The sequence below is a fragment of the Mesoplodon bidens genome (assembly GCF_964165515.1).
Source record: "Mesoplodon bidens genome assembly, chromosome: 6".
NCBI classification, from domain to species: domain Eukaryota; kingdom Metazoa; phylum Chordata; class Mammalia; order Artiodactyla; family Ziphiidae; genus Mesoplodon; species Mesoplodon bidens.
The window spans coordinates 71,865,747-71,890,961 of NC_138162.1; the positions used below are offsets into that span (position 1 = coordinate 71,865,747).

The 25,215-nt window shown below is 39.2% G+C and overlaps 1 protein-coding gene across 1 annotated transcript in view; it reads left to right on the top strand.

Moving 5' to 3' along the window:
* The window catches only part of RANBP6 (RAN binding protein 6), a 292,381-nt gene that overhangs the window by 213,800 nt on the left and 53,366 nt on the right, over positions 1–25,215 (top strand). The window contains exon 3 of the mRNA XM_081236225.1: positions 16,096–16,210. The gene's annotated coding sequence lies outside the window, so the exon portion shown is untranslated. The remainder of the gene's footprint in view (positions 1–16,095; positions 16,211–25,215) is intronic.

Here is a 25,215-nt window from a genome sequence, read left to right on the forward strand (position 1 = left end):
ATATCAGTCAGGCTCTCAAAAGGAAATAGACATTAATTGAGATGGTTCAAATGAAAAGTTTTGATAAAAGGCCTACTTACAGAGGTGTGAGCAGGATTAAGGAGACTAGAAACAGGGGAAGTCGTATCCATCTTTAAGGCCTGAAGGGGCAAGAAATAGTTACTCAGTGAGAGCTGGAGCCACAAAGATGCTACCTGGTAGGATCTGTGGTCCAGGAGAGATATACTCACTGTCAGAGATGTAGCACTGAAGCAGGAGGGCACAGGGCATAGGCAACTCATTGGCTGAACCAACCCAGAAGCCGGTAGGCAAAAGAAACTGGGTGATGGACCCTGTGGGGATTAGCTTTCCAGGGCAGGATCAAGGCAAAGAATGGATTTGCAGGTCAGGGAAATAGAGAAGAACCAACACAATTCCCCTGCTTAAATCTCACCAGTGTCTTCACATTGCATATAGGATAAAGTCCAAGATCTTTGATATGGTTCAAGATCCTTCCTGGTCTAAACTGCGCCTTCCCCACCAGTTTTATCACATACTTCACTCTCCTCCTGCTCTGTACTTCAGTCACATCAACTTTGGATCTTTCATATTTAGGCCTTTGTATGGACTATTCTCTCCCCCAGAAATATTTTCTCCAAACACTCTACCTTTATTTTTTTTCTTCTAGTTTTATTGAAATATAATTGACATAAAACACTGTATAAGTTTAAGGTATACAGCATAATGATTTGACTTACATACATCAGGAAATGATTATTCTCTTTCCATTTTCTATTGGCAAGCTGAACCAAGCAGAAGGCTAAATTCCTAAGTATCCAGAAATATAGAGGTCACTGTGTGTACTTCATCCTGAAAGGCTGAAATCAAATCAAGAATTCTATTATTATGTAGCTCTAACTGGGTTTAGTGCTTTCTCATGGGTTCCCATATTCTACTTCCACATCAAAGCCTTCAATGAACTGCCTGTCACTCCCACTGTACTGAAAGCTTTAGGGAGCACAGATTGTATCTATCATGTTCACTATTGTATCCTCAGTGTACCTGGTAGTGGTAAGTACTTATTGAATGAATGAGCACTTATTAGATTTCATATACTTTTCATTCATTGCCTTTTCCATTTCTCATTGATTTCTTTTTATTTCTATTTTATGTAAAGCATTTATTAGGAGAGCCTGCTGGATTTTATCAATGCCCTTTCAGCAAGTGTTCATATGGTCATATGGTTTTTCTTCTTTAATTTGCTGTTGTAATGAATAATTTATTTTAGACCATACACTTGCATTCCTAAACTTTACACCATTTAGTAATAATACATAAAATTAATTTTATTAGATGCTAAATTTTGTTTGCTGATAATTTATTTAGAATTTTTATATCTAGGTTCATTAGTGAAAGTGGCCTGAAAGTTTTACTTTTTCCTGCTCTTTATCTGGTTTCAATAATAGGATTATGCTTACTTTATAAAATAAATAAAGGAGCTTAAACTGCATCAGAATTACCTGTTATTTAAGAGTTAGAGCACAGTTATGAAATATCTGATCCTTATTTTAATGGTTTTAATAGCCACCTGTATTAGGTTCCTATTACTACTGTAACGAATTACCACAAATTTAGTAAAACAACACAAATTGATTCTCGTATAGTTCTGGAGGTCAGAAGTACAAAATCAGCTTTACTGGGCTAAAGTCAAGGTGTCATCAGGGCTGCACTTCCCCTGAGGGGTCTAGAGAAGAATCCATTTCCTTGTCTTTTTTAGCTTCTAGAGGCCACCTGCATTTCTTGGCTCCTGGTCTTTTCCTCCATTTTCAAAGCTAGCAGTGTAGCATCTTCAAATTTCTGCTTTCCTGGTCACATTACCTTCTTCTGTGGTCAAATCACCCTCTAACTCTGTCTTATAAAGAGACTTGTAATTACTTTTAGGACCAACCAGATAATATAGAATAATCACTCCTCGAAATGCTGAACTTACACCTGCAAAAATCTCTTTGCCACATAGGGTAATGTTCACAAATTCCAGGGATTAGAACCTGAATATATTTGGGGTCATTATTTATCCTACTACCATTCCTATTATATATGGACCCTTGAGATTACATCATTTGAAGGAACCAGATATGGCTGGATAATTTCTTTATCTCTTAAACATAATCTGTAAGGTCCCTTGACCCTATAAAGCAACTCATTAACAGATTCAGATATTAGCACACAGACCTCTTTGGGGTAATCATTATTCAGGCTACCACATTACCTTTCAAATCTCTTCTATGAAAATTGGGCTTTTTATGTTTTATACTCCTTAGGTCAATTCTAGCCATTTCTATTGAGAAAGGATATCATCAATTTCCATCGAGTCTTAAAATTTGTTGCTGTAGATTTGCATAAAATATTTTCATAATCTTTAATCTCTTTATTTCTTTGATTGATATCCTTTTTCATTTCTAATCTGGTGTAATTTTGGTTTTCTTTTTTTACTTTATTTTTTAATTTAAATTAATTTTTTTAGAAGTTTTAACATCCTTATTGAAGTATAATTGCTTTACAATGTTGTGTTAGTTTCTGCTGTATAACAAAGTAAATCAGCTATATGTATACATATATTCCCATATCCCCTCCCTCTTGCGCCTCCCTCCCACACTCCCTATCCAATCCCTCTAGGTAGTCACAAAGCACCAAGCTGATCTCCCTGTGCTATGCAGCTGCTTCCCACTAGCTACCTATTTTACATTTGATAGTGTATATATGTCCATGCTACTCTCTCACTTCTTCCCAGCTTACCCTTCCCCCCCTCCCGGTGTCCTCAAGTCCATTCTCTACATCTGTACCTTTATTCCTGTCCTGCCCCTAGGTTCATGAGTACCGTTTTTTTAGATTCCACATATGTGCATTAGCATACAGTATTTGTTCTTCTCTTTCTGACTTATTTTACTCTGTATGATAGACTCTAGGTCCATCCACCTCATTACAAATAACTCAATTTCATTCATTTTCATTGCTGAGTAATATTCCATTGTATATATGTGTGTGGGTTTATCTCTGGGCTTTCTATTCTGTTTCATTGATCTATATTCCTGTTTTTGTGCCAGTACCATACTGTCTTGATTATTGTAGCTTTGTAGTATAGTCTGAAGTCAGGGAGCCTGATTCCTCCAGCTCCATTTTTCTTTCTCAAGATTGCTTTGGCTATTCTGGGTCTTTTGTGTTTCCATACAAATGGTAAAATATTTTGTTCTAGTTCTGTGAAAAATGCCACTGGTAGTTTATAAGGATTGCATTGAATCTGTAGATTGCTTTGGGTAGTATAGTCATTTTCACAGTGTTGATTCTTCCAGTCCAAGAACATGGTATATCTCTCCATCTGTTTGTATGGTCTTTAATTTCTTTCATCAGTGTCTTATAATTTTCTGCATACAGGTCTTTTGTCTTCTTAGGTAGGTTTATTCCTAGGTATTTTATTCTTTTTGTTGCAGTGGTAAATGGGAGTGTTTCCTTAATTTCTCTTTCAGATTTTTCATCATTAGTGTACAGGAATGCAAGAGTTTTCTGTGCATTAATTTTGTATTCTGCCACTTTACCAAATTCATTGTTTAGCTCTAGTAGTTTTCTGGTAGCATCTTTAGGATTCTCTATGTATAGTATCATGTCATCTGCAAACCGTGACAGTTTTACTTTTTTCTTTTCCTATTTCAAATCCATTTATTTCTTTTTCTTCTGTGATTGCTGTGGCTAAAACTTCCAAAACTCTATTGAATAATAGTAGTGCGAGTGGGCAACCTTGTCTTGTTCCTGATCTTAGAGGAAATGTTTTCAGTTTTCCACCATTGAGAATGATGTTGGCTGTGGGTTTGTCATATACGGCCCTTATTATGTTGAGGCAGCTTCCCTCTATGCCTACTTTCTGGGGGGTTTTTATAATAAATGGGTATTGAATTTTGTCAAAAGCTTTTTCTGCATCTATTGAGATTATCATACAGTTTTTATTCTTCAATTTGTTAATATGGTGAAGCACATTGATTGATTTGTGTATATTGAAGAATCCTTACATTCCTGGGATAAACCCAACTTGATCATGATGTATGATACTTTTAATATGCTGTTGGATTCTGTTTGCGAATATTTTGTTGAGGATTTTTGCATCTATATTCATCAGTGATATTGGCCTATAGTTTTCTTTCTTTGTGACCTCTTTCTCTGGCTTTGGTATCAGGGTCATAGTGGCCTTGTAGAATGAGTTTGGGAGTGTTCCTCCCTCTGCTATATTTTGGAAGAGTTTGAGAAGGATAAGTGTTAGCTTTTCTCTAAATGTTTGATAGAATTCACCTGTGAAGCCATCTGGTCCTTGGCTTTAGTTGGAAGATTTGTAATCACAGTTTTAATTTCAGTGCTTCTGGTTGGTCTGTTCATATTTTCTATTTCTTCCTGGTCCAGTCTCGGAAGGCCATGCTTTTCTAAGAATTTGTCCATTTCTTCCAGGTTGTCCATTTTATTGGCATAGAGTTGCTTGTAGTAATCTCTCATGATCCTTTGTATTTCTGCAGTGTCAGTTGTTACTTCTCCTTTTTCATTTCTAATTCTATTGATCTGGGTCTTTTCCCTTTTTTTCTTGATGAGTCTCGCTAATGGTTTATCAATTTTTTATCTTCTCAAAGAACCAGCTTTAGTTTTATTGATTTTTGCTATCATTTCCTTTATTTCTTTTTCATTTATTTCTGGTCTGATATTTATGGTTTCTTTCCTTCTGCTAACTTTGGGGTTTTTTTTTCTTCTTTCTCTAATTGCTTTAGGTTGTTTATTTGAGATTTTTCTTGTTTCTTGAGGTAGATTGTATTGGTATAAACTTCCCTCTTAGAACTGCTGTTGTGCATTCCATAGGTTTTGGGCTATCGTGTTTTCATTGTCATTTGTTTCTAGGTATTTTTTGATTTCCTCTTTGATTTCTTCAGTGATCTCTTGGTTATTTAGTAGCATACTGTTTAGCCTCCATGTGTTTGTATTTTTTACAGTTTTTTTCCTGTAATTAATATCTAGTCTCATAGAGCTGTGGTCAGAAAAGATACATGATGCGATTTCAATTTTCCTAAATTTACCAAGGCTTCATTTGTGACCCAAGATATGATCTATCCTGGAGAATATTCCATGAGCACTTGAGAAAGAAGTTTATTCTGTTGTTTTTGGATGGAATGTCCTATAAATATTAGTTAAATCCATCTGGTGTAATGTGTCATTTAAAGCTTGTGTGTCCTTATTTATTTTCATTTTGGATGATCTGTCCATTGGTGAAAGTGGGGTGTTAAAGTCCCCTACTATGATTGTGTTACTGTTGATTTCCCCTTTTATGGCTGTTAGCATTTGCCTTATATATTGAGGTGCTCCTATGTTGGGTGCATAAATATTTACAATTGTTATATCTTCTTCTTGGATTGATCCCTTGATCATTATGTAGTGTCCTTCTTTGTCTCTTGTAGTAGTCTTTATTTTAAAGTCTATTTTGTCTGATATAAGACTTCCTACTCCAGCTTTCTTTTGATTTCCATTTGCATGGAATATCTTTTTCCATCTCCTCACTTTCAGTCTGTATGTTTCCCTAGGTCTGAAGGGGGTCTTTGTAGACAGCATATATACAGGTCTTGTTTTTGTATCCATTCAGCCAGTCTATGTCTTTTGGTTGGAGCATTTAATCCATTTACATTTAAGGTAATTACCGATATGTATGTTCCTATTACCATTTTCTTAATTGTTTTGGGTTTGTTTTTGTAGGTCTTTTCCTTCTCTTGTGTTTCCTGCCTAGAGAAGTTCCTATAGCATTTGTTGTACAGCTGGTTTGGTGGTGCTGAATTCTCTTACTTTTGCTTGTCTGTAAAGGTTTTAATTTCTCTGTTGAATCTGAATGATATCCTTCCTGGGTAGAGTAATCTTGGTTCTAGGTTCTTCCCTTTCATCACTTTAAATATGTCCTGCCACTCCCGTCTGGCTTGCAGAGTTTCTACTGAAGCATCAGCTGTTAACCTTTTGAGGATTCCCTTGTATGTTATTCGTTGCTTTTCCTCTGCTGCTTTTAATATTTTTTCCTTGTATTAATTTTTGGTAGTTTGATTAATATGTGTCTTGGCTTGTTTCTCCTTGGATTTATCTTGTATGGGACTCTCTGTGGTTCCTGGACTTGACTGACTATTTCCTTTCCCATGTTAGGGGAGTTTTCAACTATAATCTCTTCAAATATTTTCTCAGACTCTTTCTTTTTCTCTTCTTCTTCCGGGACCCCTATAATTCAAATGTTGATGCATTTAATGTTGTTCCAAAGGTCTCTGAGACTGTCTTCAATTCTTTTCATTCTTTTTCTGTATTCTGCTCTGCAGTAGTTATTTCCACTATTTTATCTTCCAGGTCACTTATCCGTTCTTCTGCCTCAGTTATTCTGCTATTGACTCCTTGTAGAGAATTTTTAATTTCATTTATTGTGTTCTTCATCATTGTTTGTTTGCTCTTTAGTTCTTTTAGGTCCCTGTTAAACATTTCTTGTATTTTTTCCATTCTATTTCCAAGATTTTGTATCATCTTTACTAGCATTTCTCTGAATTCTTTTTCAGGTAGACTGCCTATTTCCTCTTCATTTGTTTGGTCTGGTGGATTTTTATCTTGTTCTTTCACCTGCTGCATATTTCTCTGTCTTCTCATTTTGTTTAACTTACTGTGTTTGGGGTCTCCTTTTTGCAGGCTGCAGGTTCGTAGTTCCCATTGTTTTTGGTGTCTGCCCCCAGTGGGTGAGGTTGCTTCAGTGGCTGTTGTAGGCTTTCTGGTGTAAGGGACTTGTGCCTGTGTTCTGGTGGGTGGGGCTGGATCTTGGCTTTCTGGTGGGCAGGGCCACGTCCAGTGGTGTGTTTTGGGGTGTCTGTGAACTTAGTATGATTTTAGGCAGCCTCTCTGCTAATGGGTGGGTTGTGTGACTGTCTTACTAGTTGTTTGGCATGGGGCGTCCAGCATTAGAGCGTGCTGGCCGTTGGGTGGAGCTGGGTCTTAGCATTGAGACGGAGATCCTTAGGAGAGCGCTCACTGATTGATATTACATGGATTGGGAGGTCTCTGTGGTCCAATGTCCTGAACTTGGCTCTCCCACCTCAGAGGCTCAGGCCTGACACCAGGCCAGAGTACCAAGACCCTGTCAGCCAGACAACTCTCAGAATGGAGAAAAAAAGGAAAATAAATAAAAATAATAAAATAATAAATTTTAAAAATCTTTTAAAATTATTAACATAAAAATATAATAATTAAAAAAAAAAAGAAGAGAGCAACCAAACCTGGAAACAAATCCACAAGTGGTAAGAAGAGCTACAAACTAAACTAAGATAAACATAAATTTCAGAAACAAATCAGTTGCAGACAGAAAACCCCAAGTCTACAGTGGCTCCTAAAGTCCACTGCCTCAGTTTTGGGACGATTCATTTTCTCTTTAGCTATTCTTCAGATGCAGGGTGCATCAAGTTGATTTTGGGGGTTTAATCCGCTGCTCCTGGGGCTGCTGGGAGAAATTTCCCTTTCTCTTCTTTGTTCACACAGCTCTTGGGGTTCAGCCTTGGTTTTGGCCCCACCTCTGCATGTAGGTCAGGCATCTGTTCCCCACCCATACAGGAGGGGTTTAAAGCTGTGGCTGATTAGGGGGATCTGGCTCACTCAGTCTGGGAGGAGGGATGGGTACGGTAGTCATAATTGGAATGTGGGGTGAGCCTGTGGTGGCAGAGGCCAGTGTGACCTTGCAACAGCCTGAGGTGCGCCATGTGTTCTCCCAGGGAAGTTGTCCCTGGATCACAGGACCCTGGCAGTGGCGGGCTGCACAGTCTCCTGGTGGCGGGGGGTGGGGGTGTGTGTGGGGTGTATGGATAGTGACCTGTGCTTGCACACAGGATTTTTGGTGGTAGCGGCAGCTGCCTTAGCGTTTCATGCCTGTCTCTGGGGTCCAAGCTGATAGCTGTGGCTCGTACCCATCTCTGGAGCTCCCTTAGGTGGTGCTCTGCCTACTGTGGGTGCACGGGAAAGGAATCCCCTCTCCTCGTGCACCCCGAAACAATGGCCTCTTGCCTCTTTGGCATGTCCAGACTTTTTCATGGACTCCCTCCCGGCTAGCTGTGGCGCACTAACCCCCTTCAGGCTGTGTTCATGCAGCCAACCCCAGTCTTCTCCCTGGGGTTTGACCTCCAAAGGACGAGCCTCAGCTCCCAGCCCCCACCTGCCCCAGCGGGTGAGCAGACAAGCCTCTTGGGCTGGTCAATGCTGGTCGGCACCGATCCTCTGTGCGGGAATCTCTCTGCTTTGCCCTCTGTACCCCTGTTACTGCGCTCTCCTCCATGGCTCCAAAGCTTCCCACACACACACACTGCCCACCCCCCATCTCCACCAGTGAAGGGGCCCTAGTGTGTGGAAACTTCCTCCTTCACAGCTCCTTCCCAGAGGTGCAGGTCCTGTCCCTATTCTCTTGTCTCTGTTTTTTCTTTTGCCCTACCCAGGTACATGGGGATTTTCTTGCCTTTGGGGAAGTCTGAGGTCTTCTGCCAGCATTCAGTAGGTGTTCTGTAGGAGTTGTTCCACTTGTAGAAGTATTTTTGATGTATTTGTGGGGAGGAAGGTGATCTCCACGTCTTACTCCTCCACCATCTTGAAGGTCCCCCCACTTTAACCATTTTTAAATGTACAATTAATTAGCATTAATTACATTCACACTGTTGTTCAATCATTACCACTGTCTATTCCAGAACGTTTTCATCACTCCAAACAGAAATTTTGTAACCCTTAAGCAATAACTCCCCATTTCCCCTGACTCCAAAATCTATGAATTTGCCTGCTCTAGATATTTCATATAAGTAGAACTACACAATATTTGCTCATTCTGGAAGAATGTCTATTCAAATCCCTTGCCCATTTTGTAATTATTTGCCTTTTATTATTTAATTGTAGGAATTCTTTTTATATTTTGGATTCAAGTCACTTTTCAGATATACAATTTGCAAACATTTTCTCCCATTCCATAGGTTGTTGTTTTCATATTCTTTAAGTAAATACCCAGAAGTGGAATAGCTGGATCATGTGGTAGTTCTATTCTTAATTCTTTGAGGAATCTTTATATTGTTTTCCATAGCGGCTACACCAATTTACATTCCCACCAACAGTTTCTGAAGGTTCCCTTTCTCCACATGCTTGCCAACACTTATCATTTATTGCCTTTTGGATAATAGTCACTCTAGCAGACATGAGGTGTTATCTCATTGTGGTTTTGATTTGCATTGCTCTGTTGATTAGTGATGTTGAGCATCTTTTCATGTGTCTGTGGCCATCTGTATGTCTCTTTTGGAAAAAATGTCTATTCAGCTCCTCTGACAAATTATTTAGGGTTTTTTTTTAACTTTTGAGTTGTTTATATATTTTGATATTAACCCCATATTGGATATATGGTTTTTTTTTTTTTTTTTTTTTTCTTTTTGCGGTATGCGGGCCTCTCACTGTTGTGGCCTCTCCCGTTGCGGAGCACAGGCTCCGGATGCGCAGGCCCAGCGGCCATGGCTCACGGGCCCAGCCGCTCCGCGGCATATGGGATCCTCCCAGACCGGGGCACGAACCCGTATCCCCTGCATCGGCAGGCGGACTCTCAACCACTGCGCCACCAGGGAGGCCCGGATATATGGTTTTTAAAAATCATTTCCCATTCAGTAGATTGTCTTTTCATTTTATTGATGGTTTCCTTTGCTGTGCAGAAGACTTTTTGATATAGTTTGTTCATTTTTCTTTTGTTTCCCTTGCCTGTGGAGACATATCCAGAAAGATATTGCTAAGAGTGATGTCCAAGAGCATACTGCCTGTGATTTATTCTAGGAGTTTTATGGTTTCAGATTTACATTCAAGTCTTTAATCCATTTCGAGTTAATTTTTTTGTTTGGTATGAGTTAGTGGTCTAGGTTCATTTTTTTGCATGTGGCTGTCCAGTTTCCCCACCACCATTTATCGAGGAAACTATCCTTTCTCTGTTGTATATTCTTTACTCCTTTGTCATAAATGAAGGGTCCATGTATGTGTGGGTTTGTTTCTGGGCTCTCAGTTCTGTTACATTGATCTATGTATCTGTTTTACTGCCAATACCTGCTGTTTTGATTACTATAGCTTGTAATATTTTTTGAAAGCAGGGATTGTGATACCTCCAGCTTTCTTCTTTTTTCTGAGGATTACTTTACCTATTTAGGGCCTTTTGTTGTTTCAGATAAATTTTAAAATTTAGAGTTCTATTTCTGTGAGAAATGACCTTTGGATATTGCTAGGGAATCTGTAGATTGCTTTAGATAACATGGACATTTCAACAGTGTTAATTCTTCCAATACATGAGCCTAGAATATCTCTCCATTTATTTGTGTTTCTTCAGTGTCTTGCAACAATTATAGTTTTTAGAGTACAGTTCTTTCACCTCTTTGATTAAATTTATTTCTACATATTTTATTCTTTAAGTTGGGACAGTAAATGGGATTTTAAAATTAATTTCTCTTTCTTCTAGTTTGTTATTATATATAGAAATGATTTTTGTACATTGATTTTGCATGCTGCAACTTTACTGCATTTGTTTATTTTTTCTAATATTTTTGATTTTCTACATATAAAATTATGCCATCCACAAATAGTGATAATTTTACTTCTTTCTTTTCAATTTGGGTGCCTTTTATTTATTTTTCTTGTCTAATGCTCTGCCTAGGACTTCCAGTACTATGTTGAATGAAAGTGGTGAGCGTGGGCATCCTTGTCTTGTTCCTGATCTTAGACGAATAGCTTTCAGTTTTTCACCATTAAGTGTGATGTTAGCTGTGAGTTTGTCATATATGGCCTTTATTATGTTGAGGTATGTTCCTTCTATACTTATCTTACTGAGAGGTGTTGGGTTTTTTTTGGTGTTGAATCTTGTAATATGCTTTTTCTACATCTGTTGAAATGATCATGTGATTTTTATCCTTCATTTTGTTAATGTGATGTATCATTTCAATTGGTTTGTGGATATTGAACCATCTTTGCATCCCTGGAATAAATCCCACTTGATCATGGTATATGATTCTTTTAATGTATTGTATTCAGTGGACTAATACTTTGCTGAGGATTTTTACATCTATGTTCATCAGAGATATTGGCCTGTGATTTTTTCTGTGTGTGTTATGTTTCTCTGGTTTTTGGTATCAGGGTAATTCTGGCCTTGTAGAATGAATTAGGAAGTGTTTGTTTCCTCCTCTTCAATTGTTTGGAAGATTTTTGAGGAGAATAGGTATTAAATCTTCTTTGAATGTTTAGTAGAATTCACCTGTGAAGCCATCTGGTCCTGGACTTTTGTTTTTTGGGAGGTTTTTGATTACTGTTTCAATATCTTTATTATTGATTGGCCTATTCAGATTTTCTGTTTCTTCATGATTCAGTCTTGGAAGGTTGTATGATTCTAAGAATTTTTCCATTTCTTTTATATTGCCTAATTTTTTGGCATATATCTGTTCATAATATTCTCTTATAATCTTTTGTATTATCTGAATGATAAGTTTGCTGCATGGAGTAGTCCTGGCTGACCGTTTTTATCTTTCAATATTTTGAGAATGTCATTCCACCCCCTCTTGGCCTGTAAGGTTTCTGCTTAGTAATCTGCTGATAGGCTAATGTGGTTACTTTGTAGGTTACCATCACTTTTTTCCCAGAGTGCCTTTAAAATTCTTTCTTTGTCATTGCCTTTTATTTATTTATTTATTTGCGGTACACGGGCCTCTCACTGTTGTGGCCTCTCCCATTGCGGAGCACAGGCTCCGGACGCGCAGGCTCAGTGGCCATGGCTCACGGGCCCAGCCGCTCCGCGGCATGTAGGATCTTCCCGGACCGGGGCACGAACCCATGTCCCCTGCATCGGCAGGTGGACTCTCAACCACTGCACCACCAGGGAAGCCCTGTCATTGCCTTTTGATACTTTTAATATACTGTGTCTTAGAGAAGATCTTTTTGTGTTGAGGTAATTAATTGTTATCTTAGATTCATATACTTATATATCCAGCTCCTTCTACAGGTTTGGGAAGTTCTCAGCTATTATTTCTTTAAATAAACTCCCTGCTCCCCTCTGCCTCTCTTCTCCTTCTGAGATACCCATTACCCTCATGTTGCCGTTCCTAAAAGAGTTGATAGCTCTTATAGAATTTTCTCATTTTTTTAGATCTTAATTCTCTTTCCTCTTCTATCTGTATCATTTCTAGATTTATATCTTCAAGCTTATTAATTCTCTCTTCCATATGGCCTGCTCTATTTCCAATTCTTTCTAATGCATTCTTCATCTCATTTATTGAGTTGTTCAGCTTCAAAATTTCTGCTTGGTTCTTTTAGAGTTTCAATCTCTTTGGTAAAGTATTCCTTCTGTTCATTAATTTTATTATTAAGCCTACTGAACTGACTTTGAATTCTCTGTCAGTCTGAGACAATATTCTGTGACTTTAAGTTTTGTTTTGGGAGAATTGTCATTTTCTTTTTGTGATAGTGTTACTGTGCTTCTTCATGGTGCTTGATGAGTTGTTCCTCTGCTGGCACATTTGAAATAGTGAACACCTTTCTTCCTTTTTAGGTAAAACTTTTTTAAAAACTTGATTCTGAGGATTCAATAGGCTAGAAATTAGAGGCTTTTTTGTTTTCTAGTAGGTGGCACAAGTTTTTGGTTTTTCTTAAGCTGCTTCTGGTTATATTGTAAGCTGGCACTTTCTACCTGCAAGTGCCTCTGTCAGAGGTTTCTCCCAGTGCCCTCATTACGGCAGCTTGTGCCTCTGGGGTTGTTGGCACCTTGCTGCTGCTAGTGTCACTGGCATTGCTGCCTGGGGCACCAGGGCGGTGGATGCTTCCACCCAATCTGGACCTCCTGAACTGAAGTTTCTTCCATTATGGGTGGGGGTGGGGGGCAGGAAGAGCCAGGGTCACAGAAGCCAATGCCCTGTCTAGTCTTGTCAGGTTTGTGACCTCTGTCACTGTGGGCATGGGACGGGGGCAAGAATTGTGGGTGCCTCTGCTGCTGGAGGGACAAGGTCACAGGCTCTGCTGCCACTGCTGTCCAGTTATCTGTGGCCATGGGCACTGCTGTGGCTAGGAGGCCGAAGGCATATCTGCCACCTTTCCTGCTGCTGCCCAGTTCTCTGGGGCTGTGGGGGGAGGGGCGGGGGGGATGAGCAGGACTGCAGGCACTGCCTCCACTGTTCCTCTAGTTCCAACTCCTCTATGTGTTCCAGCTCACCCACCTTCAGATGTACAGATGTGTATAGACCTTTCTGACATCATGGTGTGTTAGGCAGAATCACCTTTGTTGAGTTGTAGATGTTTTACTGGTTGTAGATCAAAAGGGAGAGACAAAGAAAGCACCTCACTTCGCCATGATGCTGACATCACTCTCTCCCAGCTTTTTGCCTTTTATGCCAATGATTACATGTATTTTAACAATATGTTAAATTTATATTTACATTTATTTTTATTTTTTAAATTTTATTGAAGTATAGTTGATTTATAATGTTGTGTTAATTTCTGCTGTTCAGCAGAGAGATTCAGTTATACATATGTAACTTCTTTTTCATATTCTTTTCCATTATGGTTTAACACAGGATATTGAATATAGGTCCCTGTGCTATACAGTAAGACCTTGTTGTTTATCCATCCTACATATAATAGTTTGCATCCGCTAATCCCATACTCCCAATACTTCTCTCCCCCATCCCCCCTCCCCCTTGGCAACCACAAGTCTATGTGAGTCGTTTCTGTTTCATAGATATGTTCATTTGTGTCATATTTTAGACTCCACATGTACGTGAAATCATATGATATTTGTCTTTCTCTTTCTGACTTACTTCACTTAGTATGATAATCTCTAGGTCCATCCATGTTGCTGCAAATGGCATTATTTCATTCTTTTTTATGGCTAATATTCCATTATATACACACACACACACACACACATACATACACCACACCTTCTTTATCCATTTATCTGTCAACAGACATTTAGGTTGCTTCCATGTCTTGGCTATTGTAAATAGTGCTGCTATGAACATTGGGGTGCATGTATCTTTTCAAATTAAAATTATCTCCAGATATATGCCCAGAAGTGGGATTATTGGATCATATGGCAACTCCATTTTTGGTTTTTTGAGGAAGCTCCATAGTGTTTTCCATAGTGGCTGCACCAATTTACATTCCTACCAACAGTGTAAGAGGGTTCCCTCTTCTCCACACCCTTACCAACATGTATTACTTGTAGACTTTTTAATGTCCACTCTGACCAGTGTGAGTTGTACCTCATTGTAGTTTTGATTTGCATTTCTCTAATAATTAGTGATGATGAGCATCTTTTCACATGCCCATTGGCCATCTGTATGTCTTCTTTGGAGAAACGTCTATCTAGATCTTCTGCCCATTTTTCGAGTGGGTTGTTTGTTTTTTTGTTATTGAATTGTATGAGCTCTTTGTATATTTTGGAAATTAAGCCCTTGTCAGTCACACCATTTGGAAATATTTTCTCCCAGTCCATACGTTGTCTTTTCATTTTGTTTATGGTTTCTTTTGCAGTGCAAAAGCTTATAAGCTTGATTAGGTCCCAGTTGTTTATTTTTGCTTTTATTTCTATTGCCTTGAGAGACTAGCCTAAGAAAACATTGGTGCGATTTATTGTCAGAGTATGTTACCTTCTCTTCTAGGAGTTTTATGGTGTTTTGTCTTATATTTAAGTCTTTCTAGGAGTTTTATGGTGTCTTGTCTTATATTTAAGTCTTTAAGTCATTTTGAGTTTATTTTTTGTGTATGGTGTGAGGGTGTGTTCTAGCTTCATTGATTTGCATGCGGCTGTCCAACTTTCCCAACACCACTTGCTGAGGAGACTATCTTTTCCCCGTGGTATATTATTGCCTCCTTTGTCGAAGACTAATCGTCCATAGGTGTGTGGGTTTCTTTCTGGGCTGTCTATTCTGTTCCATTGATCTGTATGTCTGTTTTTGTGCCAATACCACACTGTTTTGATGACTGTAGCTTTGTAGTATTGTCTGAAGTCTGGTAGGGTTATGCCTCCTGCTTTATTCTTTTTCCTCAGGATTGGTTTGGCAATTCTTGATCTTTTATGGTTCCATATAAATTTTGGGATTATTTGTTCTAGTTCTGTAAAAAATGTCATGTGTAATTTGATAAGGATCACATTAAATCTGTAGATTACTTTGGGTGGTATGGCCATTTTAACACTATTAATTCTACCAATACAAGAGCATGGGATATCTTTCCATTTCTTTGAATCATCTTCAGTTTCCTTTATTAAAGTTTTGTAGTTCTCAGCATTTAAGTCTTTCACCTCCTTAGCGAGGTTTATTTCTAAAGCTTTAATGAAATTTTATATTTACATTTATACTGTGTGCATATACCACAAATTTTATGTGTTGTTTTATTTTTTATTCTTTCTGCATCTCTGTGCGTGTATCTATGTGCGTTCATTTTTCTTTTGCCTGAAGAACTCTCTTTAATATTTTCTTTAGCAGTGACAAATTCTCAGTTTTTGTTTGTCTGAAAATATCTTTGTTGGATTTCCTCTTTGCAGAATATTTTCTCTAGACATAGAATGTTTAGACTGGCAATTTTTCTCTTTCAGTACACTAAAGATATCTTTCCATTGTGTTCTGACTTCTTTTTTGCTGAGACGTCATCTGTCAGTTTATTTCTTCTTTGGAAGAAATATGCCTTTTGTTTTCTTCACTGCCTGCTTTTAAGATATTCTCTTGTGGTATTCATCATGCCTTTTTATTTTTCTATATTTCTGATGCTCTGACCTCTGGGTCCTTGCTGACCCTGGAGAGGCTGGCTGCCCCTCCAACGGCTAACCAGAACTTGGAGACAGTAAGTTATTTGCCTGGGAATTTGTTTCATATGTGAACCAACCAACCTACAGCCCATACTCCAACCACCTCCTTTATTGGGCTCTCACAATACCAAGCCACTACCCCCAGGGCCATGTACTAGACAAGTAGAAACAGTCCCTACACCCCAGAGCCCACTGAAATTATTCAAACTAACCAGTCCTAACCTGCCCATTCCTTCCCACAGAAACCACAATAAAGACTCTTGCCCATGTTTTCTGCTCACTCCTTCTGCCTCCTGATTGACCCTGATGCTTCCCTGTGTGACTACATGTGTGGTCTGCCCTCTTGTCTTTGGAGCTGTGAGTAACAAACTATCTTTTCAATGACAGTTGTCTCCTGATCTGTTGGCCTCACCATACCTGAATAATAATAAAACATTTGGGTTTTAGTATTCCAAAGTTTTTATATGACCTGCCTAGGTTTGATTTTTTAGGTATTCTATACTGCTTGGAAATCATAGGGCTTTTTGAAACTGTATCATGATTCCTTTTGTCAATGTGATTGATTGTATAACTGTTCCCAATTATTTATTCTTTCATGTATCTAAATGTTTTGCCAGGGAACTTTACAGTTCTTCCTGTTAGAGAGATATAGTGTACTTACCTGTACTTTGACTTTGAGCTTGGCTCTATGACTTGCTTTGGCCAATGAGATGTTAGCAGACTTGACACAGGCAGAGACTAGAAATGTATTTGTGCAACTGGGCTTGCTTCTTTGCACTTCTGCCATTGTCATGAGAAAAAATGGGCTGGAATCCCACAGAACCAACCTACAGCTCAGAATCAGGCCCAGCAAGGTCCAGCTAGGCCCAGCTAAATAGACAGCATAGAAAGTCATTACTATCTGTTGAATGAATAAATGAGTGAAAAAAAGAATTTAGAGAGGCCAGAAAAGTCATAAGAAGATTCTGGGCATGTATCTGTTTTCTCTCTATTCCTGCCCATGAGTGAGTACTTACTGGCTAAGGGTGGGAGGTGGGAAACAATACGATGAATTATGAAAATTTACTTTCTTCTGTAGATTAACACAGCCTTAACATGACCAGCATTCTTGAGTGCATTATGAAAAGACTTGTCTTTATCTATCAAAGAGGTGAAAGTTCATACTTGTTCCTGAATGATATACTGATTTAATAACGGCCAAGTGTAGCCACAAATTATGAAATCAGGAAATGACCTGCCTGCTAAAGGGACACAATTTATGCACAGTTTAGGCAGGGTAGAGGAATGAGTGGTGGAGATTGTGGAAAGAAGGCTTTCTCCTGACCTAAAAAATATGCCATAGTGCAAAAGGATTAAACAAACTCACTTGTTGAAAGGATTAAAAGTTCATATTAAGGATTAAAAGCCCATGTGCTAATGGGCTAACTGCCAAGGATAGTAGACAACTTAGAAAACAGAAAATACCCCACTCCCTTTATAGAACAGAGCCCCAACCTGAGATCCTTGATCCCTGAAGTCATGGAGGCTATACCTGGCATGCACAAGACAGGCTTCAAGTATCACTTTCCCTATTCCCCTTTCCACGTCCTTTCTCAACTGTACCAGGCAGCACTACAGTAACTAAGACACTTCCACTTGGTGGAAGAACTGACTATTTGTAAGAAGTTTTGGAGGTCTTGGGAGCATTCTTAATGAAGGGGGGAGGGTGATGGGGCAAGAGAACTATGGCAGAAATGGGGTAGTGAAATTGAAAGAACCACAGAGTAACAGTGGGTAAAATGAACTTTTGAAGTCATCAGAGGAAACTCAAACCCTTGGACTACATTGTGTTTCTTAAGCAGCTGAGTTGAAAGTTTGACAGGTTCTAACCCTGACCACAGCCCAGTTTATGAGAGGAAAGAGGCCTTTGATTAGGGACTTCATTCAGTTCTTTGATAGAGTTGCCTAGAGCCTATGGTTTTAAATGGAAAATAAGCAAATATAGAAGAAATTTTAGGGTCATTCAAACTACTACGATAATTGGACCTATCCCTTTATTTATTCTTTTTCTTTTCTTTTCTTTTCTTTTTTTTTTTTTTTACCAAGTACCAGGCATTGTGCTAACACTGGGGGTTAAAATTGAATAAGCTATAGGACCCAGGAACCAAAATCTAGTTTAAATTCAAAATAAGCAGACTGGGGGTGTGAAACTTGTTCAAGAAAAAGTAGGTTCTCTGTGATTTACTAGTGGTAGATAATTAGCCAACTTACTAATCTTTCCATGTCTCAGTTGACCTATCTGTAAAATGGGCATAAAAATAATTACCTACCTCATAAGGTTGTTGCAGGAATCACATGAGTTAATGCTTGTAAAACATTTAAAATGATGTCTGGGGTTTCCCTGGTGGCGCAGTGGTTGAGAGTCCACCTGCTGATGCAGGGGACACGGGTTCGTGCCCTGGTCCAGGAAGATCCCACATGCCGCGGAGCGGCTGGGCCCGTGAGCCATGGCCGCTGAGCCTGTGCGTCTGAAGCCTGTGCTCTGCAGCAGGAGAGGCCACAACAGTGAGAGGCCCACATACCGCAAAAAAAAAAAAAAGATGTCTGACAGACCCCAACCACTCAGGAAGTATCTATTCCTTCTCTGAATCATCCAAGCCAGTTTCTTAAAGCCTGATGCCTCAGTGGGTTTCACTGTTGGGTTTATTATACGTATCACAAGTCATTGTACCTCAAATTTGCATTACTAATGAGATCAAAGAGCATTAACATTTCAGCAGCTTTTGTTGAAAACTTTCATAGTGGCTGAGCCTCCTTTGTGACTCACTATAATGATCTTAACCTTATTTTCTGACTATCTATATTATTCTTTATATTATTCTTTAATATTGTTCTTTAAACCCATCTTTTTTTTTACATAAATAGATGAGGCCTAAACAATATTCATGAAACCATGAGTTTGATGTCCTAGAAGATTTTTTTTAAGTACTGAAATTTATGAAGATAAATGAATTAGCATAACTATTAAAATAAAAGCATTCATCAATGGAATCACCTAAAATCATCTCAATGTACTACAGCCTCTTAGAGTTTGTAAGTTCTTTAAGGGTTTTGTCTGATCTAAATAATTTTCTGACGTATTAATTCTTACGCTAAGAGCCCTGGCAAATGGCTGCTTGGTTTCTCTATTTAGGAGGTGGAAGGGGGAGATAAGAGAACTGATTCAGGTAAGGCACACATGCTTCCTCTCCAAGAAGCCTTCTTGATTTTGAAGAGCTCTTTCAGTTTGGAATTCTTGGCACTCAGCCAGAAGCCTACTAGGAGTTTCTCGGTCCCAATCCCAAACTGTAGGAGTTAATCAATTGGTTTAGCTTTGGTCTACCATGGCTAGGGAAGCAAGATCACAATTTGCTGGGAAAGTCATTGGCTTCTTCACTGGACAGGTAGTTCAGAAGTTATACCCTTTAACCACTATTCCCTCTACCCTGCAAATACGCCCAAGTCTTCTCCCAGCCCAGAAGTCCTAGTTTATTGTATGTTTTCAAATCCTCTCATCATCCTGAGGGTTAATTTTGGGGAAACTCAGGTTTGACAAAGAGCTCCTTATCAAAGTACTAAAGGTATATCCTGACGGCTATACTTCAACAAAGAAGTCACTGTCCTTACTATGGAAGCAATGTAGTTTTAGAGGAGGGTAGTTCCAGATAGGCCATATTTCTTTCATGGTTCATTGTTATAGTCCACTATAGCCTTAAGATTTGTTATTGCTCCCTAGTTACAATTGTCCATTTTTTATACCAGCAGTTGCCAACCCATGGAATGATACAGATTCAAGATAGTGCTCTCACTGCTCTAGGACAAAATGAGAGTAATGAGGGCAATGTGAGACATATATGAGTATAAGGTGGCCACCTATACCCTTTTGGGTAACCCTGGCTTTTATTATGATATTATTCCATGCCTACTTGATTGGTAAAAGAAATATTTGCAACTCTTTGTCAGTCCTTCAAACCTTTTTCACAACGATAAAAGTTACAGTCCTGTGAAATCCAGAAATATGACAAATACATTTATTCAAAGGGCCACTACCAGTATGTATTTATTATTCTGACATCCAGGGAGAGTGCCAATGGGCCTCAAGGTTTCTTCCTGTGTTGTGGAAGAGAATATGCACTGTGGTCTCACCTGCCTTAAGATCAGGACTCCTTGAAGATAAGGAGGACCTCGTCCTTAGATAGAACTCTAAGGAAAGATAAGTCAAAGGAACCTATTCATAGTCCTCTTCAAAGCAACTAGTTTTCCGGCATGGTAAAACCCTTGCCTTTTCCTTCCCCCCTAAAAGAAATCCTGGCCTAAAAATAATTATTTTCTTTTGCTAATAGCTCCTTTGCCCCACCCTCCTTCCTATAAAATGTTCCATTTTGTACAACCCCTCAGAGAGCCCATGGGATGCTGCCTGATTCATGAATTGTTGAATAAAGCCAATTCCATTTTCAAATTAAAAAAAAAAGGCAATTAGTTTTCCAGGAGAAAAAATTCTAGCTTTTATCCGTAACCTCAGAGGAACCTGGGTCATACCAGCAATAACCAGTTCTGTGTCTTTCATAGATTCTGTGTCTAACTTCAATAGCCAGGCCTGCTGATTATTCCTGACCACATCCTACCCTACCAGCTTCATCTTTCCTCCTAGAAAGCCCAGTTTCTTTGTCTGTGAGCCAGTTCCAACATCTACCATCTCTGATATCCACACCCTCCCCTATAAACACCTTTTCTTAGATTTGAACATCTTGACATTCCCAATTCATTGATTCATTAATCCTTTTAACATTCAGATATTGTTCTGGGGGCTTCTCTGGTGGCACAGTGGTTGAGAGTCTGCCTACCGATGCAGGGGACATGGGTTCGTGCCCCGGTCTGGGAATATCCCACATGCTGCAGAGCGGCTGGGCCCGTGAGCCATGGCCACTGAGCCTGCGCGTCTGAGCCTGTGCTCCGCAACGGGAGAGGCCACAACAGTGAGAGGCCCACGTTGTGCAAAAAAAAAAAAAAAAAAAAAAAAAAGATATTGTTCTGGGTGCTGGGGACACAGATGAATGGTCTTGGCTCTTGAAGAGTGCCAATCTAGTGGGGGAAAAAAGACAACACTAGATTACTATAAAATGATCTTCAGACTAGGGTCTGTGATTCGAGCATCCACTCTTGGCTCACAACAACCATGTATTTCAAGTCTGTGGGTCGGCAGGGTGGTTCTGCTGATCTTGGCAGTGCTTCTGTCACAGCTGGGACTCACCTGTTGGGTGGTTGACTGGCCTTTGGCTGGTCTAAGATAACCTTGGCTGGGAAGAATGGCTCTGCTCCACATGTTTCATCCGGCAACAGGCTAGCTCAGCATGTGCCCATGGTGAAAGCAGAGGAGCAAGAGAGAGAGCAGAAGTGTGTAAGGCCTTTGAGGCCTAGGCTTAGAACAAGTACAGACACTTCTGATGCTCAGATAAGTCACAGGCCAGCCCAGATTTAAGGATTAAAGAAATAGATTCCACTTTTTGATGAGAGTGACTGCAAAGTCAAATTGCAAAGAGTTTAAGTACAGAGAAGGAAAACTGAGGCTGTTTGTAACCAATTTACCACAGCAGCCTCCCAGATCTTTAGAAAATGGTGCTCAAGCTTCCTTTCATTGCTATGACAGAAAGGAAGCTTGAGTGAAACTACACTAATATCAGCGATGAGGTGGCAGTCAGACATACTACAATGTATATATCCAGTGACCCCAGAGAGGAGAGCAAAGCATTGTTACCACTTGGTTGAGAACATGCAAAATACCCTTGAGGGCACCCTAAAAAAATTAGGAGTGCTAAAAAAGAAAGACAATAAACATGATGGTCAATCCACTAACTTCACCAAAAGACACTGAAAGAATGTTTTAAAATTTTTATGTAGCTTCCTTTTCCATCTGATATTTCTGCTTTTCTTCTTCCTTTCTCTTCCTGCCATCCTAACCCCCACACTGTCCTCCCCCCACCATACATAAAATTTGAGTCTATTTCTTGATTTGGTTTCTTAAAACTCAAAGTATGAAAATGAAACAAAATGTTTAGGGAAAACAGCAAAATGGATAGAGTGAGGGACTTTCTCCTAGACCTTAGAAAAGGATTCCTCAGGGACAGGAGGAGAAAAAAGAGAAGGAAGTGGATGAGAGTTGAAGGGCAGAGTATCTGGACAGCAAACAGCACACCTAGAACAAGAGGCCAAATAGAGGTAACAGAAAGATTCTTGAGGCTCCAAGTATGTCAGGGAAGCAGCAGGGCAAGCTGACCTCCTAGAGGGAGCCACACTGACTGGCGCAAGGGATAGTGATAAGTACTTGTTAAACATGTAGACTCTGCAGCCTGGGTTCCAATATCAGCTCTGCTGTTTACCAGCCTGTGTGACCTTATGCAAATCATGTAGCTTCTATGTCCTTTGACTTTCTCATCTGTAAAACAGGGATAAAGAGAGTACTACCTTGAAGGGTTGCTGTTTAAATTAAACAGTGTTTGCATAGAGTTTGGATAACTCCTGGCACATAATAAGCACTATGTAAAGATAAGCTGTTGTTATCACCATATTATGTCAGCACCAGTGTTTCTGGTCCAGCAGACTGTTGGTTTCTAGATACCTCTGCAGCTATCAGGGAGGCAGAGACTGGAGACCCAACTGTGCCCACTCCATGCACCATACCTTTGCATTATGTAAGTGCCAGGAATTTAGATACAGCTCTGGAAAAAGGAGGTGAAAACTCCAAATTTGATAAAATTGTGTTTCTGCCACCTCAGTGAAATAAAAGACTCAAATAAGAACTAGGTTGAATGAGAGAAAAATAAAACAAGTTTTACTTCTTACACACCTAATTTTATGCACTGGGATTCATATGCACTCCATCTGTCTGACCTCAGACTAGACTGTGAGCACCTTGCATCCTGGGGTTATTTCTCTTTCATGTGCATAGTGCCTGGCACAGGAGAAGTATGCAGTGGACATCAAGTAAATGAAGCAATGTGGTTATTTGTTTTTTATTACTGAAGTTCGTGTAACATAAAACTAAATGGTAAAATTTTAAAAATTTTTTTAATTTTGGCAAAATACACATAACCTGAAATTTACCACCATGACCATTTTTAAGTGTATAGTTCAGTGGCATTTAAGTAAATCTGTGCTGTTGGGCAACGACCACCTATATCTAGTGCCCAAACATTTTCATCCTTCCAAAGGGAAACCCCATATCCATTAAGGAGCTACTTCCCATTCCCTGTTCCCTCAGCCTCTGTCACCATCAGTCTTCTTTCTGTCTCTATGGATTTGCCTGTTCTGAATATTTCGTATAAATGGAATCATACAGTATATGACCCTTTATGTTTGGCTGCTTTCCCTTAGCATAATGCTTTCAAGGTACATCTGCATTGTAACTTGTATCAGTACTTCATTCCTTTATATAGCTGAATAACATTCCACTGTGTGTCAGTACCACAATTTGTTTATCCATTCATCCATTGATGGACATTTGGGTTGTTTCCACCTTTCAGCTACACTGAATAGTGATGTTATGAACAGTGTATACATATATTTGTTTAAGAAACTGTTTTCAATTCTTTAACACTAGAATTGCTAAATCATATGATAATTCTATGTTTAATTTTTTGAGGAACTGCTAAGCTGTTTCCACAGCAGGAATGTGATTCTTGATGGAAGCCACAGCCTTATTAGGTTGACAGCTGGAGATCTTGGCTGTTTTTTCCCAGCAAGCGCTGAAATTGCTGTTTGCTTCCTAGAAGAAGCCTTGGAACATGGTGCTTCTGTCTACCCTGTTCCCACTCTCTCCACCCTGCCCACCTGGAACTGATTCTTGGCTCTGCTCCCTTATTGTACATATCAATGTAAACCTTGATCTGCCATAACCTTCTTCAAATTTAATGATTTTTAAATGTTTGTAACGTTTTCAATTAACACATCCACAGGAAAAAAACATAAAACAAATGTACCATTTAATGAATCAAACAACCCTTTAACCACCACCCATGAAAGGAAATACAACCTTGCCAACCAACCCAGAAGCTCTCCATGAGAGCCTAAGTCCCCATTAAAAATAACCACTTTCCTAACTAACCTTTATGGTAATTGCTTTCTTACTTTTATTTCTAGCTTTATCATCCAAGTGTGCATCTCTGTCCTCTATATTTCCTATAATTGGTACTTGGATCTAAAGGACAATCTAAATCAAGTTTGATTTTTTTTGGAGTGGAAACTGCTTCACAGATGGCTTTGTGCAACAAGAGGCACATAATGGTTACTTTGAGTTGTTAAGAGCCATTGATGCTGAATGCTTACATCCTTAATTCATTAGATATGCAAAATGTTGTTTTCCAGCTGTTCCTTCTTCATTTATTTGTTGGAGTATCGTGTCAAGAGAAACTTTTCCTCATCTGCTCTTTAGTTATCCAATCACATAGTCTGTATTGTAAAGGCAGGATAAATGCTCGATTTTTCTCTTTATTTACCAATTTTCAAAATAAAGTTCTTTACCATCTTTCAAAGGTGAACAATTAAAACTATTTTTTGCATGATTATGAATTCACAGTTTTAAACACATTCAATATGTTTCAGTACACTGCAGTTATTATCCTTACTGATGCTCAATTTGTCAGATTTAGTTCTGAACTGTTGATCAAGTAAAACTCAAGTGGTTCCTGGGTTATATCAGGGCCTGTGGACTGCAGGATTCACTTAGCTAAGTCTGGTGTGAGAGATTCTTAGAACAATTTTTTGTGCTTTTAGAATCTGCTGAGAGAGTGCAGACTCCTAGTATAGCAAAAACATTCTGGACTGCTGCACCTCTTTTTAAAGTGGGGGCAGCCAGGAGGGTGATTCCATGAATCCACTCACAAGTCTCATTCATGCTCCTGTCAACCTCCCTCCAGCATATGCAGTATATAAGCTAGGCAGATTCCTGTGACTCAATTCAGAGGTAAAGGAAAAATGAAATTCTCTCATCATGCTCACATGAGCAGGAATGTGTATGGGTCTCATGTCTTGGGAGAACTCCTTGTAGTTCATTATTTTTCCAGCCCAACCAAGATCCTCGCATCTCCAAAAAGCATGTCCCAGCTTAGCCAAACCCCTTTCCCCAGTTAAAGGAGAAATAAAGGGAGCAATCTGGGGACTCATAAAGATAGAAAAAGTGAACCCCCCTGAGACCTTGGATTGTGTCATGTTCATTCAAAAGACACTATGCTGTGGTTAAGAAGATAAGTTAGATAAATAAGATAAGTCCAGTGGTTAAGACTCTGCACTTCCAATGCAGGGAACATGGGTTTAATACCTGGCTGGGGAGCTAAGATCCCATGTGCTGT